Source organism: Cataglyphis hispanica, chromosome 2 (genome assembly GCF_021464435.1).
Source record: "Cataglyphis hispanica isolate Lineage 1 chromosome 2, ULB_Chis1_1.0, whole genome shotgun sequence".
NCBI lineage: Eukaryota > Metazoa > Arthropoda > Insecta > Hymenoptera > Formicidae > Cataglyphis > Cataglyphis hispanica.
In genome coordinates this window covers 14,212,025-14,232,897 of record NC_065955.1, presented here as the reverse complement: position 1 = coordinate 14,232,897, position 20,873 = coordinate 14,212,025, and the positions used below count along the sequence as shown (strand labels likewise).

General features: G+C 29.0%; 1 protein-coding gene across 1 annotated transcript in view; it reads left to right on the top strand.

Moving 5' to 3' along the window:
* The window catches only part of LOC126856757 (uncharacterized), a 265,099-nt gene that overhangs the window by 84,659 nt on the left and 159,567 nt on the right, over positions 1 to 20,873 (top strand). Inside the window, exon 3 of the mRNA XM_050605575.1 lies at positions 1,536 to 1,613. The gene's annotated coding sequence lies outside the window, so the exon portion shown is untranslated. The remainder of the gene's footprint in view (positions 1 to 1,535; positions 1,614 to 20,873) is intronic.

Sequence of the window (20,873 nt, the reverse complement as noted above, 5' to 3'; positions counted from 1 at the left end):
ATGTTTATTGTTGGCTTGCAGTTGTATTAATTAATTTATCTAAATTAATTTATCCTTTGTCTAAACAAAAGAATAATTGACTCATTCTCTGCACACAGCGGGCTTCCGTTTTCTTATCTAGATTTTTAAATGGTAGCATGCCCGTGAAATTGTCCTTTCAGGTAATTCGTGGATTGCGTGCGGGAGATCTTATCAAATAGATGCGGTCTGAGGGAAGTAATGTCGTTCTCTTCGCTCCTCGCTGAATATGCTCCGAGCCTCGTGGTAGATAAACCTTGGTTTTGTATCTTTACGTAAGAGCTTCAATTAAATCTGGCACGAGATATGGCGATTCATCGTATTCTCGCGCGTCTGGCGCTAAATTATAATGGCCGTGCCGTCAGTCAACGGAGCTTCGGCTTTATGTGCACCTATTTGCTGTACATTTACGTTCCTTTTATAGCGAAGCGATGTATGGAGCACTGCCGACATTTCCATACGTCTCATTTTACAATTGAGATTTTATCGACGTATTAAAGCGTACGAGTTTCCGACGAAACTTCACGCAGCATGATAAATTGGAATTGTTTCTTTCCTTATTACTCTATATGTTTCTAGACAAAGGTTTCGGTTTTTATTTATTTTTATTTATATTTATATTTACATTTCTTGAAATATTTATTACACTTTTAACGATTATTCTAGCTGATATTCCAGCATTAACCGCTTTGAGATACATTTTGGAAATGATATTTTTGTGTGATATTTAGAAGTAATAATATTTTAAAAAGTTTATTTTTCTATATATATATAAAAATTAAAAGTAAAATTAAAAGTAATAAAAGTAATAAATATAATATATATATATATATATATATATATATATATATATATATAGTATATATATAAAATTTAATATTTTAATAATTTATACAAACATAACGTTCTAAATGTTTATTAGCAAACAAGTTAAAAATCTGATATATTAATAATATTCATACATATATATAAGCTGGTGTGAAGCGTGATGCAAGCTAATATGACACAATTGTATAAAAAAATAATTTCTTACAAATAAAGGCATGTCATAATATAATATATGGCATTGTAAGTAACAAATTGTGATTTTTGTGAATTTGTATTATAAATAAGAAACTTTCTGAAATTGTTAATGAAATTTTATGCATCGAATAAAAATGAGACATATCAGCAGTTTATTATCGTCTGGATTATTAATGTTAGGCAGCCATATGTGTACATATGTATGCCGGTGCCGATGCCGGTCGTAGATTCTGGCGCCTTGCGCGATACGTCGAGAACTATAATTGAGATTTTATCGACGCGCTAAACGGCCAACTTTTGGTGCAACACGTGCCGGAGTTTGCATAGTGTCATGATGCGGCAGGCGAACCCCGGATGGCTTTCTAATCGAACAACGATCTAAAGACGTTAACAATCGCGATCGCAAATTATGTCTTAATTAGAAGGGCTTTATCTGTGAATAAGTAATCTAATTAATAAGTAAGTCTAATTTTCGATCTATATTTATGTTACAGACAAAACAGCGGCATCGACTTTTTCATCAAGAAACGCGATGACTATGAAAAATTCTTGGAGACAACAACGTCCTATTTGTGAGTTGTTTCTTAACTTTTGGCACACATGTTTAAATTATATATCTAATATATTTCTTGTTTAAACTATTAATTTATGTTTGATATTTTTCATATTGGTTAGCTGTTTGGTTTTACAATAGATTGTGCGCGTCTCGAGTAAAACACTGATTCTCTGATAAATTTCAAAAATTTTTTTTTAAAAAGAATTATATTGAAAATTTAATAAATCTTTTTAACACAAGTTTTTAATTTTTCTAAGATTAAAAATATCTTAACAATTACATCTATATTAAAAGTTTAAAGTTTATTTAGAATTAAGTGAAGAATATATTGCATTGTTAAATAAAATTTTTAAAATTAGAAATATATTTTAAATAATAAAATTTTTATATAATTTTTAATTTGTATTTTTTTATGCTTAATTTTTGGAACTTCTTGTGTTATTCAAAAAGAAATTTTTAATTGATACAAAAACTTCTCCATTATTTTTATTATATTTCTTATCTATGCTATTATTATCAAGAAATAGAATTTAGGATAATGAATATGAATGCCAAATTTAAATAAAAAATAATTTATATAAAAATTTAATATTAAAAGTACAGATATTAATATTATCCTTCGACAATTTTTACGAACTTTTCTGATATGAAATTGTCGAGAAAAAGCACGGTTGCGCGGCGACGAAGCCGAGATTAATTTCCACTAACGCGCTCGTTGAAAACCCTGTCGATACTTGCGAGATTTCTCTTGCTGCGGAAACGGCAGTGCATCTTCATCTGCCGTTGCACGGCACGCATTAGCAAGTTTTTCGACGATGCGGTGGCGCGATAAATCATAGTCGGGACTCCAGTTGAGAGACGACGGATGAAAAATGATGTTCCGGCAAACGAACGCGTTACCATGGTCAGAGCAATGCTGAAATCGTGCTCGGACTAAGGACTTGTTCGCACAAAAGCGAGCAGAATTTGCTGTTTCCAACTGAATCATTTGAATCCGTTTCCGTTTTCTGAGATTTTGACATGACAACTTTTATCTAAAAGAAAATTATTATTTTGAGTTGTGTGCGTATATTATATAAAGAATGTCTGCAGATCTGCATATCCAAACTGAAGAGGTGCTGTATTTAAACAAGAATTTTTTTTATTTGGCATTTTGGTTAAATCTCAAAAATAGAGCTTGTGTAAGTCAAAATTTAATAAAAATGAAATATTGCTATTTTTTCTAAATTCAGGTATTAAAGGCAAAAATCATTATTCAAACAATACATATTATGTTTTGGATCATTATAAAACGTAATTCTTTAATTTCTGAATTTGATAAAAATAGCAGTATTCTATTTTTATTGAATTTTGATTTGAGGAAGCTCTATTTTTGAGATTTGACCAAAATGCCAAATAAAAAAGTTTTTTGTTTTAACGCTGAATTTATTTTATTTTGGATGTAAAGATCTAAGATATCCTCTATAAAAATATTTTGGAAAAAATTTTTCTTTTCCAAATAATTAACAGAAAATTATCAAATGCAATTTATTTTTTGAATAATCTAATGATAAAAATGTCTAATGTTAACCGGAAACAGTTGTTACATTTTTACAAATAGATAAGTATTTTAAATATTTATTATAAATTATATTAACTTAATGTTTATTTTGTGTTAAGTAAATCATAACTTATGATATAAATTATTTTTTTTTAAGCGTAAAATATTATTGTATTATTTTTTTCAGAAGAACTATAAAATTACGTTTAATAATTTTGAAATAAAAATAATAAATTATTTTGGTTTAAATTGATTATAAATTGATAAATATTAATTTGATTTTTGATAAAATATTCTTTAAGACTGATCAGATTATCTTCAATTTGAGAACTTTTCAATAACAAATGATTTATCCGAAGTTGCCGTAATATCTCACATACGTCATAGACATAGCATAAGATATTGTAGCTATCGACAGCAGTTGATTGGCAGCATAGATGTTATGGTTTCATACTACTGACGTTTCGTGATTGGAATGCTATAGATGTATAGATTGTACATTTGCAATCTATGTCGTATTCGATTAATAAGATATTTAGTCGTCAAAGATCTACGAAAACAAAGGAATAGCATCCTAATGCATAATAATTATTGTTAAAAAAAGAGTAAAAATAATATTGTCATTTCAAAATATTCAACAATATATTATAAAAGTAATGAAAAATTTATAGTTAATTTTTTTTTTAAGCTAAAATTGTATGATTATAAATTGTACGAATTTATAGATTAATATTGTCAGACACACTTCTCAGAATAAATTTAATTATTTTTAAAAAATCCACGTTACATAAACACACACATACATGTGTGTATGAAATGCATTTATATATAATACATATTTACATATAAATAATTTGAAACAATTGTTTATATATAACAGATATGATCTTGAATCAAATATATTTTAAATCAGAAGTGGCTTTGAAGAGGCTTTGAGTAATAATTTTTTACATGTTAAATAGATTTTAATATACATATTGTAAAATATAAAAACCACAATATCTATATTGATAATATCGATTGTTTTTATGTAAATTATAAAGTTCATCCACATAAAAAGTGCTAAACGATTGAGATGATAAACATAATGAGCAATTCATTATTCAGATTCCCGTTATCAAAAGCGTTTCTGCGGTGATTAAATGTATTTCCTACGATACTCGTAGGACTTATATAAAGCGTAGTCTCATGCGTACGATGAAATCATACCACGTATACTCTCGGCGCGCACGTGAGATATCGAGAGTGGAACAAGAAAATCCACTTGGAAAACAGCCCACTGAACTTATCCCATTGCCGCGAAGCGTGTCTCTCATGTATTAGTTACCACGCTATAACACACGCGTGCTTGGCGGTATCGATATACGGGAGTTGAAAGAGCTGAAATATCCAACTTGCTTACGGCGTTCGCGATTAATAAGACGTGTTACCATCAGCATATTATCTTGTGCTCGATTATAAAAATATAAATGTTATATTTAGATTTCCAAGATTTCCGCACGCTATTTTAGCCATGGATTTGTACAGAGAGATTTAATCAAATTTTATATATTTAAAGTTATATTAATTTTTTTCATGTTATAATAAACACATAACTCTTTCACTATATTTCTCTCTCTCTCTCTCTCTCTCTCTCTCTCTCTCTCTCTCTCTCTCTGAGTGATAAAAAAAGTAGTAAATGATAGAAAAAGTTGATTATACATTAATTATGTATAAATCAATTTTTTATTTATACATTAATTATGCATCTTTTACGTAAAGAAATAAAATATATAAAAAACACATATAAAACATTTTTAATAATTTTAAGCGTGAATTAAACGTTTTGCACAATTTAATAATTTTTCATGTACAATAGATGATATTTATTTCGAATTTTATTCAATTATATTATTTAATGCAGTCTGATAAAAATAATTCAATTTAGAAAATTATATTGCTATTGATTATTTAACGGATTACTAAACACAGATTATTAAACTGATTATATATGATGTTCTTCAATAAACTGTAATGTATTCAACACGTACTTAGCAAACGCGAATATACAATATATAAGATGTTCGTTATATATAGAGTTTGGTTTAGTTCCTGTTAACTGGAAATTTAAGGGAGACTAAGCTGCTTCAAGAGAACAGGGTGTGGCGTCGCCAAGATTTGAATTTAAGTTTTACTAGGGATTTTCGAAAGGAGGGAAATGCGAAAGGGGAGAGGGTGTGAGCGGGCCTTGAAGTTTTAAAAGGGTTTAGGTGAACTTCCAAGAGCCTTTCCGGAGGAAATTCCACCATCTTTGAAGATCTGCTTTGCGTGGGCTGCATTCTTATTCATAAACGTGAAATATTGTAAAAGACTCACGGCGTAACCGTGCGATGAGAAGAATTTTTTAACAATACTTGCTTCTTTTCTCGATATAGAAAGAGAAGATAAAAGAGAGACTCTTTAATTACAAACAATAAGCGAATTTTGACATAAAGCGTATTGAATCTAATTTCAATCATAACAATTTGCAAACTTTCAATAAATGTTTTAGTATGTGCACTTTAAACAATTTAAAGAAAAAGGTAATTATTTTGTAGACATGTATTTTTAACACATATATATTTTTTAATATACATTATTAGTTATTATTAAATAATATTTATAACATTTGAAATATCAGTTATGTACTTTCACTGTTTTATTTTTCCTGTCTGTCTGATAAACAAAATTTATATGCAAAATTTAAAATGTTATTGATTAGAATTAATTAAAAATATTTTTGTTGTATGAATATATATTCTTTCTAATTTGTATTATTCATTAAATTGCAGATAAAAAAGTTCAGCAGATAAAAGTTGATACTAAATTATAAATTTTATTGAAATTTTAAATTTTATTGTATCGAAAACATATTGTTGTTACATACTAAATATTTTATATTACTTGATATTGAGTTGTTTATTTTTAAATTTAATTTCAATTTTTTTCTAAACTGTAAAATAATAATTATGTAAATATAAGTTTTTAATTCCGACTTAATAATCCTGACTTAAAAAATTTCGCGATTAAATTAAATATTCTATTATCGATTTTATTCGATTTAACAAATAATCGATTTAACGATAAAAGGAAAGTGAGACTCTTAAAATTAGATAGGTAAGATCTATCAATGACGATAAAAAAATCCAAATTGAAAATGAAGGAAGGACGAATGAAACGGATCGGAATAACGAGGAATAATCATTAAGGTTTCTTTGAAAAATCCAATTATCAACGCAAGACTAGTTTTTCGAGAGTATCTATTTCCTTTAATAAGAACTTCTCCCACGATCGTCGTGCATATAATTGTTAACTAAGAAAGCAGAATGAGTTTTAAAGTTGCTAATTTTTTTTCAATAATCCAAAAAAGGGAAAAAAAATTAAAAGAATATATACGGAAACCTTTATTATTACTTGTAATTTGGCGATAATTGAAAAAGAAAAATTGCAAGAGTTAGAATTTAAGAATATGATATAAATTTTTATATTATATTTAACTGAAAATATACCAGACTTGAAGAGAGATATATATTTTTAATAAATTATGTGACAAATTATATACTCTCTCTAATTATAGTTTATAAATTACAAATAAAAAACAACTTTTTAAATTCTGTATTTAATTATATTTTGACTTTTATTATAAATTCATTTATTAGAATTTTTTTGAATTTACCAAAACTAATGAATTAATTTACAATATCAATATTTATTAAAGATGTTTCTTTTTTAGTTGACATGACTTGATTATAAATGAAAGAAACTTTATTATACGTTCTTAAATTATGCAGATTCATGATTATCTCTAACAACATAAATTTTATTAAATTATATGGTTAAAGGATTTTTTTTGTACTATTCACATTTGTTGATATTAAAAATATCAATATGCAAAACAATTATTGAATATAACAAAATTTTCTCTCTCTCTCTCTCTCTCTCTCTCTCTCTCGGAAGTACCAATAGCTCAATAATCTCTTGGCACAACTGCATTGTAAAAATTCTTTTATCATTCTCAAGTAAAGAAAAGTAAATAACTTAAAGATAAAATCGCAGGTTTGATTCTAAGCATTTGCATATATTGGTTTATGCTTGAGTACCGTGGCTTTCCATAAATTGAAATTATCCGCTTGACTTAATTTTACGCATTGTATCCAGGACGTAAGGCATATTCTTCGCTACGATTTCATCCTTCTGAGGATCCGCCTCTTTCACGTTCGCTCACAAGCGGACTTAATTCACTGCTCACTCATGCCGAAATAGGCTCCATCTCGGTGTCACGCCTTTTTGTAATTAACATTGAAGACTTGCTTGATGAGATCCTGCTTTAATGCAATTCAAGTGGATCCTTTATTTTCACACGTTTAGCACATTTTTTACTTTACCTATTTTAATTGACCTTTTATCATTGCAGTTTAATTTAATTGTAATTATGTAATTTCAACAATATGATGATATATTAGCTTTATCATTCAATCTTCAATTAAAAATTTTATTGTGCAAAAATGGAAGTTACAATAATAATTTCTTTGTAGGAACTTCTTGTAAAATATATTAATATTTTAGCTGGAAATTCTTTCGTACAACTTTTTATCTCTTAAGCGCGTTAATGATAGTTCGAGCGAAATGAGGAGAAAGTAAAAAAGAAATGTGTTTATAAACTATATGTGTTTATAAACTATGCACGCAATGTGTATAAAAGGTGTGTCGAATAAAATGCTGTTCATGTTTAAATCTCTTTTCAAATACAATTGACTTGCTCTTGTTTCGCGGATTTACACACTTGTATTTTTCTCTCTAAGACTGAACCCTACCTATTCACTTTCTCTCTGCCCTTTATTAGGTGCAAATTCTCCTTCGGAACTATACGAAGTAACCGTCCTTTGTTAGGTGCAAATTCTCTTCCCGAACACTACAAAGTAATTGTACGAAAAGTTTTTCCCTTTTCCTCGGACAAAATACACAACACAACATACACACATTTATATATATATATATATATATATATATATATATATATATATATATGTGTATATCCGCAAAAAAAGAACTGCATAATACCATCCAATTCCGATAAAAATTTTTATTTCTTTTTTTTTGTCGCGATTTTTATTGGAAACCATTATCATATAATTTTTACAAAATGATTGAATATCTAATCATTGTTTGATGGTAACCAATTACTATTAAATATATAATTAATTATACACGGTAAAATATTTATTATAATATTATATATTTTGTTTTTGAAATATTTTATTATTTGTAATGTATCTTGTATCAACGTACAAACAAACTTTGTACACTTTGTAGTGTTAATTTCGTAGGACACTGCAGCTTTTATGTTTATCTCTGAGAAGTTTCGCTTTCTAACTGAAATGATTAAATACTTGAACTGCTCGTGGTTAATTTCGGATACAAAGGAGTTTCTTCTTGGATGTACTGCATGCATTAGAGACTTCTCGTAGTTGCGGTATACACCATGCATCTGCATGCATATAGGCAGGCTTGTACATGTATACTACTGCAACTTATCTCGTGCAATAATATATTTGATAGACAAACTCCATAAAATGCATTAGATTAGATTAATTTAGATTAGACGGGTACTGCCGTTCATGCTAATTCCGAACTGAGTTTTTGTTTTCCACAGAATGCTTCAGATTATTGAAATTTAAATTGTAATAAATTATTGTAATATAAATTTGGTTCTGTGCGTGTATCGTGCGCGCATTATGATTTCTACTCCATATTGTGATAATAAAACCCAGATATTTCTCATAAATTTTAATTACCAATTGTATATATCGTTCTGATATAAAAAAAATAAAATGTAATTTGTTATAATTTGTTATAATATGTTCTTAAATCAAATGTTCAATTAAATTATAACAATGTAATACTGACGATGTAATAATGCAATAGTAATGGAGTGTCCATTAAACAATTAATAGACGTAAAAGCGCATAAATACGGATAACAATTGCGTATAACAGATTATCGCAGATTATTATAGATTATTGCAATAGAGAGATAAACACAAACTATCTCGATAGTATTATGTATAATGCATAGCTTCGTGTACATAAAAAAAAAATATATATATATATATATATATATATATATATAAATTTTATAAGATATTATACATATAATAATCATATTTTAAATACTAATTAATAATAATATTAGAGTGATTATTGATGACAATAGGAGAGATGACAATAAGAATTACAAGATTGCGAACAATAATGTTAAATTATTTTAATTTTGCTGCCCTTCGAAATAATTGTAGTCATGCGGGTTACGTGCGTCGCAATGCGCGGCTACATTCTGGAAAGATGTTTCAGCTGGCACAAAGCTGATTGCAGCTATTACCCTGACAAAGGGTGTACGCGGTCTCGTAGTTCCTTTGGTGAAGACTATGTAGAGCCGAAAACAATGCATCGTCTTGCGCACAGAAGCGCATTCGACAGGCATTGCAGGACGGTAGAAAGCGCGTCTTGTCAATGTCATGTTATGAAGCAAGGAATAATACATGAATGTACCAAGTTATCGCGTATAAAGTATCGTATCGTATCGTATGAGTGTATCAGCTACATGAATATATATCTTTATATATGTATAATATACACATGTATAAATCGAAAATAATCTGCCATATATTTTTGCGATAACATTAACTATTTTCTAAATAATAATTGCGAGCAAACTTAACACATAACATATTAATATTGTTCAAGATAATGTTAAACTTATTTCTCGCAATTATCAAACATCTTTCAGCGTTTCTTGCCATTAGCAATTTTATTTCGATTCGCAAGTATTGATATAAAATATAATAAAGGCAATGTGTATGGTCGAAAAGCATCAAAAGTTAATCGATGCATGTTTCGGCTGATGATCGCAGCCATTAGCACGAGAGAGCATGCTTGTGCTTTGCAGCCACAAGTGCACTTAATGTCGGTGCAGTGCGCGAAAGCATCCGTTTAGATTCGCGCGTTACATTCCTCGCTCGAATTTCGCGCAGAAGCTTCATTTCGTCGTCTCACACCCGCTTTCTTCGCGAACAACGTAATCGCTACGTCGCCGCCGTTCGCTACCGAAATCCGGCTTCCACCACCCACCACCATGACTTATCTGCTGCGAAACACTCGCCTCTGGGCAGCAACTAAAGCCGCGGTTTATTATGTATAATCAAATGCATAACAACGTAATGCTGCTTTCCGAATTAATCTTCGCCGGTCATGGCGCGATAGCTGCTTCTCAGAGAAGAAAAATTCTGGAACCATCATAATTTTGCCGAAGCGTGGCTCTGCTGAAATTATTTTAATAATGCGATGCACACACAATTTAAGCGAATCTCCATAATTAATTTTGATAAATAAATTTTAAACAGAAGAAAGTTAATTTAATTTTGATGAAAAATAAATCAGAGAGAGACCGAACTAGAGAATCCGCACGATGATCTGTAAATGCGATGAAGAAATCGGCACGATTCTTATTAGAAATATTTTGAGATCGAGTAAGGTATTGTAGACTTTACAAAAAACACATTTGAGATACGCGTGAGAATCCACGTTCGTTGCTGGACAGTAAATTCGATTTTGGCCGGCAGTTTCCGATAAATAACGACGATATGGTGTCTTCAGACATTCGGCAATTTGGGCTAATGCCAGCTTGCATTTCGTACTCTGGCGAACTCGTCGCGTGTTGAAGCATTCGAGTCATAAATCTTGCCAGGGTAAACCCCATGCCTAATATCTTCCTTACGTTTTCGGCGTTTGAGATGGCTCGCGCCGAAGGGTACCGCCCTTAGCCCGAAGCCGGGAAAGCTGCGGAAATAATTACCTGTCGACTTTTAGCATACAACACGCTTGAATAAAACATTTGCTGGATGAAATATCGTTGCTGTTGCTCGCTGCTGCCGACGGCGCTCAGCTTAGTCCGCTCTGCATGTTACCTTAGCTTGTCCTACTTTTTTACTTCGCTGAATACACGATTAAAATTGAAACTTGATTTGTTAGAAAGCTGTTCATTTTAGAGCATACATATATAAATATGTGTATAGTTAATAATAGTTATGAAATGGCTGAGTATTATTTCCAACAATCTCAAGTCGCCACTAATGGGATTTATAGCAAGAGAAAAAAATTTTAGTCATTAATAATTAAATTAGTAGCATTTAATTATTATTACTAGTATTTGGAAAAAAAATTTAATTAAAATTGTCGCCGATATTTTCCATCGAAATAGTGAGGATATAAGAGAGTGCATTATGGATGGAAACATTTCGTAAACGCGATAAAATTAAAATCATTTAGCTATAATTTTTAATGCATATTTTTTCTATATTAAGAAGCACTTGAAAAAAATACTATCTAATATACTTTAAAATATGTAGGTTATTCTTCATTATTGTATCAAAATAGCTTAATGAAAAAAAAATACATAATTGATTTAATATAAATAATAAAATTAATTTAATAAACGATTAATATTGTATATATATATATATATATATATATATATATATATATATATTATAATTTGCATAAGTAAATATACTTATATGTCTTGTAGAAATCATTGAATGAGTTATGATATTAATTTTTAGAATTAAAACAATATACAAAAGCACTCATATTAGCAATTCATTTTCATTTTCGAATAAAAGAGGTGTAGTTTAGATTTAATACAACTCACTGTACTATCAAATTCGCTCGTTTATAAAAATAATTAATCAGGATATAAAGAGGTAATCAATTGACAAAAGTGAATTTTTTAAAGATATATTTTTGTAGCAAAGTATGCTGTAGAATTTTGTTACAGCCGAAAATTGGATTCGAGCCACAATATAAAGTGGAATTTAATCTTCAAAGTGACGATACATTTTCCAATACAATATCCAACTTTGCGAAGATTTGATTTTACTTTTATATTGATTTGCTGGATTTTCTCGCTAAATGAAAAGGGCATTGTATTTTGTTAAAGTTTTATCGTATTTTACTCGATCGAGACACGGTAAGGAATGTGAAACATATGTCACCAGGCAAGAAATTTCTGCAGTATGCACACGTGTCTGTCGTGGACACTGGTGTCTCGCGCAATAATGGAGAAACGATTTCGTACTGCTTGTCCTTCTGCATCTGGCATCATCATCGTGTCTTCCTTGCGAGGTCGGCCATCACACTAATGCTCTCATTACAGGAAAATAATTTTAAAATAATTACAAAGAAACAAAAAAGACAATTATCTTAAAGGCGAAGTAAAAGTGTCTCTTGAAATAATTAAAGAAGAAGAATGAGAAATATAAATCAAAAAAATACTTATTTTAGTTACATAAAAATTTTATAAAACTTATTATGTAGAAATAGATTATAATAAATAGAAATAGATTATAATAGATTATAATAAATATATAAGTATAAAGAAACCTTTTATTATATGCACACTATAATTTGATGAAAATTAAGAAGATATGTTATATAAAATAAAATAAAGATGATATGTAGAGGTTTTAAAATTATGCGTGTTATATTCTTGAGATTATAAAAATAAAAATATATTTAGAATCGTGTATTTTTGTTTACGTAAATTTGTTTCTCTAACACCAAAACTTTATTTTACAGTTTTTTCAGACATTTTATAGCATTTAAATAATAAATCAAAATGTTACATTTGTGTGAAGATCGAAAATATTAGAATTAATTATTAGGATTAAAATTTTAAAATTTTAAGACATGAGACCATTTTTTTTTATTTGGATAAACATAACACATTCATTGTATTTTTGTTTTGTTGCCAACACTTTTGCAGGCATATAAACAAGTCGCTTTATTCGAAATCTTTTATATGTATGTTACATTTACACAAGACATGGTGAACTTCTTCGGCGATATTTGGTCGATCCATCGCACGTCGAAAGCAAGGAAAGCTCCTAAAACGATCCATCTTACAAAGCTTGACAGAGAAGTTCTCCTATACTGGATATTGTGAAAAGCAACATAACTCGAAGGGAATATGATACATAAACAAAGAGGTAACCTCGTGCATAGCGTATCAAAAAATGACTCAACGACTTTTCAAAAATTCTTCTGGTGAAGTTTACTTTATGCAAATATAAATAAAAAAAAAAATAAAAGAAAATATTCTCTTTTGTAGTAAAATTATAGTTTAGACTCAACGATTCGCAGAATGTGAGCAACCGTGATATATAAATTTTGCGAGCAGTCTTTGAGATTGGATATCATCTTGTTTGGCAAAAAACAGAAATCTTCGTCGTATATAAAGAGAATGTCGTAACAAAATTTTTTGAAAATTAAGCTCGAATCTTGTTTGAGCGAATTTCAGAGTTACTCGAGCGAAAACTTGATAGAGACGGAGATGCTTTTCTCTTGCGAGTATAGAGATCTATGAATAGACTTATAGGTCCCGCATTTTTCTCGAGGAAGATCAAAGCCTCGAAGTGGCTCTTGTTTCGAGCGATGAATACCAACCGTGATTCACTAGTCGATCTCGAGGACTCATGACGATGTTGACCAAAGATTTTTCGCTTCTGCTGAAACTGCGAATCGAAATTAAGAGCGGAAATGAGGTTAAAACGAAGTTACGCGACTGTTTTGAGAAAATATTGAAAAAATTGGAAAATCAGAAAAAAATTTAAATATTTTATTTGATACATCTAATTACGTACCTCATCACGGATTATTAATGTAAAAATAAAAAATATAAAATTGCCAGCAGTATTGTAAAAAATTGCATGGAAATACTGTTGGCGAGAATTTATCAATTTGATTGAAACTTCGTGGATATTCATTGTTATTCAAGAATTCAGTGATAGCATACTTCGTGTTTAATCTTTCTTTAAAGTTACATAAATTCAGTATATTCAATATATTCAGTAATACATTTCTTGAAAATTTAAATATTATTGTGTCCATCGTCAACTTTTGTAATTTTCACTGTTTCATTAAATTTGCTTGGTTAAATGGAATTGCTTCATCTGGCACATCAGTCTAGGTGTGCCAAGCTTAAATTGTAAAAAGCGGGAAACTTCCGACGACAGAAACGGACCGGAAACCCATTAACAGTTGGCGTAAAAGCGATCCATCTTACGAAGTGACTGTTCGATAGAAGCTGCGCGAATGAAAGTGCAACAATGTCAAAAAAGAATGGATAAGAATGGGGGAGCGATAGAGTAAAAAAAAAAGAAAGGTGTAAAATAAATGTCGGATTGCTTCTATTGCATGATACAAGATTGATTCGAATCGTATCATTATTTCGTCAAATGTTATTCGGCGATTGCAGTTATTAGGTGAATCGATAAAATCATCAATTATCAATAGATTACTATGTTTATATCGTACTATGACGTAGCATGGATAACATAAAAGTTTTAAGATTGCTGGAAAAACAGAATGAAATAATAAAATCAGATTCTTTATGATGATTTTTTTGTTCTATATAGTAAGTTTGAGTAGGAGTAATTGTTTTAAGTTAATTTTTCTTAAGGATTTTTTTTTTAAATAAACGACGTAAATTAATACTTTTTTTCACTTGTACACATTACAACGTAGAAGGCAAGAACTAGTAAGAGTTAATTAATCGAAGCTATATAACTCTGTTTTGTGTGTGTTGCGCTATACAGTTCGTTGTACAAGCCAGAGTTTCCTTTGAATTTTTCTGTAAATTTGATTTGATAAAGCTTTTCATAATAGAAGCTTTTTACTAATTTTTTTACAACTTTTTAGTTTTTAATAGCATATATTTTTTGATATACGTACAAAAAGATTTTTTTTTAAGCTATATTTCTTTATATAATAATTTTATAGAACCTTGAAATTCTCATTTATGTACAATTTATAATTTTATTTTTAAATCTTTGATGTATTACAAAAAAAGTTATATTACAAAAAAAGAAAGACATTATTATAATATACTTTGTATAATTAACACGGTGCAAATACACATACATAGATATGTTTGTGTGTGTGTGTGTGTGTATGTATGTGCAAAATTTTTAAAATTATTGATCTATAGAATATTATAAAATAATTTGAAAAAATGAAAATTATTTAATACATAGGATATTAAGATTTGGCCTAGTTATGATAACCGGCCGATTTGAATATTTTAAAAAATGTTACTATAAATTCGACGTTGTCTCACTAATTACAATTCTGTTCGTTACCAATCTATATATATCGAACGAGTGATGAGAAACATTTCAATTCGCGTGATAGCGTGTCATACGACGAATGATGCAACGAGTAATTTTGACCAGAATCATCAAATTTTGATATAATTCTGTCAACTTTGACCTGTCAGCATTTATTCCATATTTTGTATCGAGTTCCTCTTTATTTTACATTTCTTCGAAAAAATACAAAATTAAAATTTTAAATTAGATAGTGTATAGATATATATTTGAGAGACAAATTTTATTTCTAAGTTAATTTTTTAACACACGCACACTTATTACATATATGTACAATATATGTAAGAAAATTGAAAAAATAATAGATGTTATAAATTATATCTATACATACGTTAGAGCGATGATTTTACAATATCTCATGGAGGATTATTGCACTCTTTCGTGCAAATGCAAGACGAGCATGCTTGGCGTGCAAGAATCAATTTGTTCAAAATAAAAGCAATAGTTACGTAGAGAGTGTAATTCGTAGCCAATATAAGAAGGAGAAATCGAAGAAAATAAATGATATGGACTCGAGATTCAGGAAAAATTGTCTCATTAATCATCAACATGGCTTACCAGAATCTTAAATATTTAATAACAAAATAAAATTAATTAACATAAATAAATATGAAGCTTTCTTTTTATTAATCAGTTGATGTTGAATTAGAGTCTATTACATCAAAAGATGAAATAGTTTTTTTGATAGACTTTTTTGTTTTGTAATATTAATTTAGACAAATTAATTTAACATATGTACATTTTTTATTGCATCTTGTATAAATGACATATATATATATATAAGATCACTTTATCATCGCTTATGGATGATTTTTTACTATTTTATTTTAAAATATTTGGTGCAACAATCGATTCTATTCTTTTTTCTTGCGTATTACATTTCTATCAAATAAATTTTGTATAAAAATCTAGCTGTTGAAATAACGCTAATAGCGTTTTAGTGATTGGAAAAATAATATCTTGTTATCTTTATTTAGTATTTTTACCAAGGTCGTGTTGGACTCCAAACGCAAAACGTTAGTTTCGAAAATTAGTTATATAAAAATGTACACTAGAAAAGCAAAACAAAAATAGAATTATAAGTAATAGCTCCAGCACTTTAAATCGTATAAACAGGAATGAATTCTGCATGAGCTCTTTGTCGAGATATATTCGATGTTCGTTACATATCGGTGCCGGACATTCTCATTGATGAATTTTTCAAACTCTTTACGACACCATCAACTTGTCAGCGCGATAAATTTTTTCGCGCACAATTTATGAGTGTTCACAAATCTCAGTGATTTAAGTTTTTCAAATATATGAGTACAAATAGTTCATTATTATATTAAGGAGGTATGTGACATATATTTAAATATTAACAAATTAAAATTTTATAGATTGTTCTATTATTTCTTCTGAATATTTGTGCAAAAACTGAGCACAATTCTCTTAACGGTTTGGAAGTTATTTAAATTTAAAGTTACTATTGATTCTTATGGAAAATCGCCTATTGTAGCACTTATTGACAAATTTGACAAAGAAAAAATATTACCAATGAAATAAAAATTTTTACATATATTAAGGAAATTCTAATAAATATTTGTGCAAAACTTTATTTAGATCCACTAACTCGTTTAAAAGTTATTTACTAAAAATTGTAAAAAAATATTATGTGTCTCTTTTTCTCTTTCCGCAAATTACTCGTTTTTCATTGTTTTTTTTTTTTTTTTTTTGTTGATTTCAGAGGATATTCACGATCAAAAGTTTTTAGGAAAAATATTAATTACAACTATTTTCTTTTACGAAGACGTCAAAATCCATATTATTTTGTGATACTTTAATTTTTTTCATAACCCGAATTTATTTCTTTAATTTTTCAAACAGTATAAACGTAAGAAACATGTTTTCTTTGACAATTTTTTGCTACTATTGTACATCCAGAACATCCTTAAATCCAATTACATATATTTAACTAAAATCTAGAATCAATTTAGAAAACATCTTATTTCGAGAAACTGTAAAGTAAATTTTAATTAATAATAAACTATATTTAATTTCACACAGGTTTTATAAGATTAATTATTAATTTTTACAACTAATATACTTTGGATATAAAATTATTGCATATAAGATCTCAAAATTATTAATATTAATTGCAAGAAGAATGGCATTAATTATTTATCTTAGTTTTTCTTTTTTAATGTATAAAAAAGAAAGATGCAGAATTCAAATTTATTTTTGCTATAGTTGTTTTTTAGAAGAATATTCTTTAAATTGCATATTGGTTTTGTAAAATATAATCAATAATATTCGAGATTAACTAAATTTTTAAATAAAGAGACGTACAATAAAGATGTATATACATATAGTTGAATTTGCATAATGTTTATTCCTTTATAAATCAATTTATATAATTTATTTTGGAAAAATATAAATATATAGAAATATGTAGTTGTGTAAAAAATACTGCATAATTTTACGATGTAACTTTTTAAATTTAACAAAATATTGTAATATTTAATTTTATATACATTGTAATTACAATATATCTATATATCTTCCTTTCTAAATCATCATTTTAAGTTCCATAAGCAAACCGCTGATATAAACGTTTATCTCAAATCCGTGTAGAGAAGGATTTATCGATACGCTATAGCGGAATCAATTTGGTGCAATAAGCTTCGAAACAAGATTTTATTGAAGCAAGCCAATTGCAGGATTAGGGTCAATTCTCTGACGCTTATATTTTATGTTAACCTTCTTTACGATATCACAATGTGGCGCTGTACTTTGTTCAAGGGAATAATCATCTTGTGCAACAAGACACGCTCAGCGTATCTAATTAAAAATTAATTTATTTGGTTAGTCCTGAGATGCTGAAGAAATACCGAAAAAGGAAACTCTACCGCGTTTTAAATCAATTACTCTTCCCTTTCCTTGTTTAAGATCAGATTAATTTGTATAAAGTGATGTCGAGTAATTAACTAATTAATTAGCTGCTTATTTAAAGAATCTATGGGGCAAAAGTGCTACAACTTTATAAATTATTTTGAAAATCTAAAAAGTACCTCTGTGTAATTTTTCTATTGCAATTATAATTTTACAAATAAAACTTTTTATTTTTTTTTACATATGTAAAGAAAACTTTAATTATTAACATAATCAATAATTATAACAAGAATAATGAAAAATTTTTATTAAACAATTATACACACACACACACACGCACATACACACATTCCAATGTAATTTAATCAATAATCATATTGAAAGATCTCTATTAAAATTTTAATTTTAACAAAATTTTAATTTTTACTTAAATCAAACATCACGTATTTATTTTCCGTTTGGCCGATTATATAATTTCTCTTTTGCGCACGTATTTCTTATTAATTTTTGATACGAATTATGGAACATACTTTAAAGAAAGCTGACAGGGAATGGGGGATTGCGAAAATACAAGAAAATAGAAAGAAATGACTCGGCAGTTATTGCAGTCCAAGTTGCAATTTGAAGCCAGAGTATGTGAATATATTTTCTTGACATCTCAAGCAATCCTCTCGTTGGTTTTCTTTTTTATTTATATGGGATTCTGTTCCCTTTCTATTCGCCTCAGAGACATACATACATAGAGTGTCGTAGATATCGTGAGTTTTCTCTAAACGATTTTAGATTTCTTGGCAAAATTTGAGTAAGCGTTTCCTTTTAATAAATAAGATTTAAGTAGTCAAACCGTAACTTGTTAATTTTAATAATTTTTTAAAATTTGTACTTATAATTTTTTTAATCAAATTCTGGAAGTGGAAGTAAAATTTATCAGGATGTTTATTTTGATAACTTGTTAAAATATGTTTGCAACAAGAAAAATTATACTAGTGCTGTTATTTTAATAAGAGAAAGGGGGAGGGGGAAAGAGCAGAGAAGAGTGAAAGGGAGAAGAAGAAAAAAGGATAATATTTTTTATACATACATATATTTGTATTTTAATAACTTAATTTATTTGCTGAAATTTTTTAAATTTCAATGCACGGATGTTAATGTTTTAGCAAACAATCATTTTCTATCATTTTTTATGCTAAAAGAAAAGCTTAACATATGCCTGAAATATAATTTTATATGTCGAGACGAGTATTCTTAATACTTTAATACTTTCTTTCTTATCTTTCCCTTTATTAGACATAAGTAGACTGTATCGAGTTGTTGGCAGAGCGCATATGTGTCCGTGTAAATTCGATATCAGATTCGCTCTTGGAGTTTGAGGTAAGATTTATGAGCGCCGCGAGGTCATTTTGTTAGCGCCATAGTTAGGATCGGTCGCGGCTTCCAGCCGTACAAATGATAATTAATGAAGACTACCGGGCTCACGAAGGGATGAATGTGGTCGAGGGGGAGATGACGCGATATAACAGACTTCCGGAATTCAGAAGTTTGATGCCGCCGAGCTTTTTGAATGCGCGTTTCGCTTCACTCAAAGAGCGGAATCTGTTAATTCAGCTTTTATCCGCTTGTGTGACGTATATACATATTTATATACAATGTTTTACGTTAATTGGTTCATGTATTCAGACTATAAAATGAAATGAAAACATTGGCAAATTAAGATAGAAATATAAAATGTATATAAGACTTTATTGGTTTAGTTAATTTTATGTGAATATTGTTTTAACAAGAATTTAATTTATTTAATAAGAATATTTATTTTATATTATAAAAAAAATATTGGATACGATAAGTGTTTCCGAAAGGCATCTCAAAATTTACTCAAATTAGCATAAACATTGTATTTAAATAAAATCCGTGCAATTAAAAAATAAAAAGAAAAGGATGTATCTGCATGAATAAATACTGTCAGTTTGACAGACGCATTAATGTGACAGGTTATTGGGTTATTTGGACACTTTAGTAGAGCGCTTACAAAACTCTTCAATAATTCTGTGGCAGGTCGAAAAGCGCCGTCTCGTCTCCATTATTTTCCTAAAACCGCAGGAGCTCGTCCGTCGCGAATATCATCGTCGTTCCCGCATCGCGAAACTTGTAATTGCAGGAACACTTGAGGCATGGCATAGTCATTATAGTCTGCGGGCACACGCTGCTCACGACTTAATGTCCACGCGTACCTACACGCGCCCTCACACACGCTTCCATCGGCGCATCATTAATTCAAGAAGACACGTATGCGAAATATGAATCTCACGAAGGACGCATGCCGCGTTAAATCTGCCTTTTTCCCGCGCTCTCGCCCGAGAGAACTTCATTAATTATTTTTAACTGCGCCATTTCGCCGCTGTCGTACGTAATGCCGTGTAATAATCCTTCGCAACTGCGGCAGTGTAGCTAGGATATGTTACGAGGTGGCTAAATACGCCGAGACATGTTTCATCTTACATTTTTTTAATGGAGGAAATTTTTTTTTTTTTTTTTGAGACTTGTGAGAATTTTTAATAAGTCACAATATCCATAGTCACATACTTTTGTAAACATTTAGGGTATTTGATTAAAATTTTTATGGAATGTAG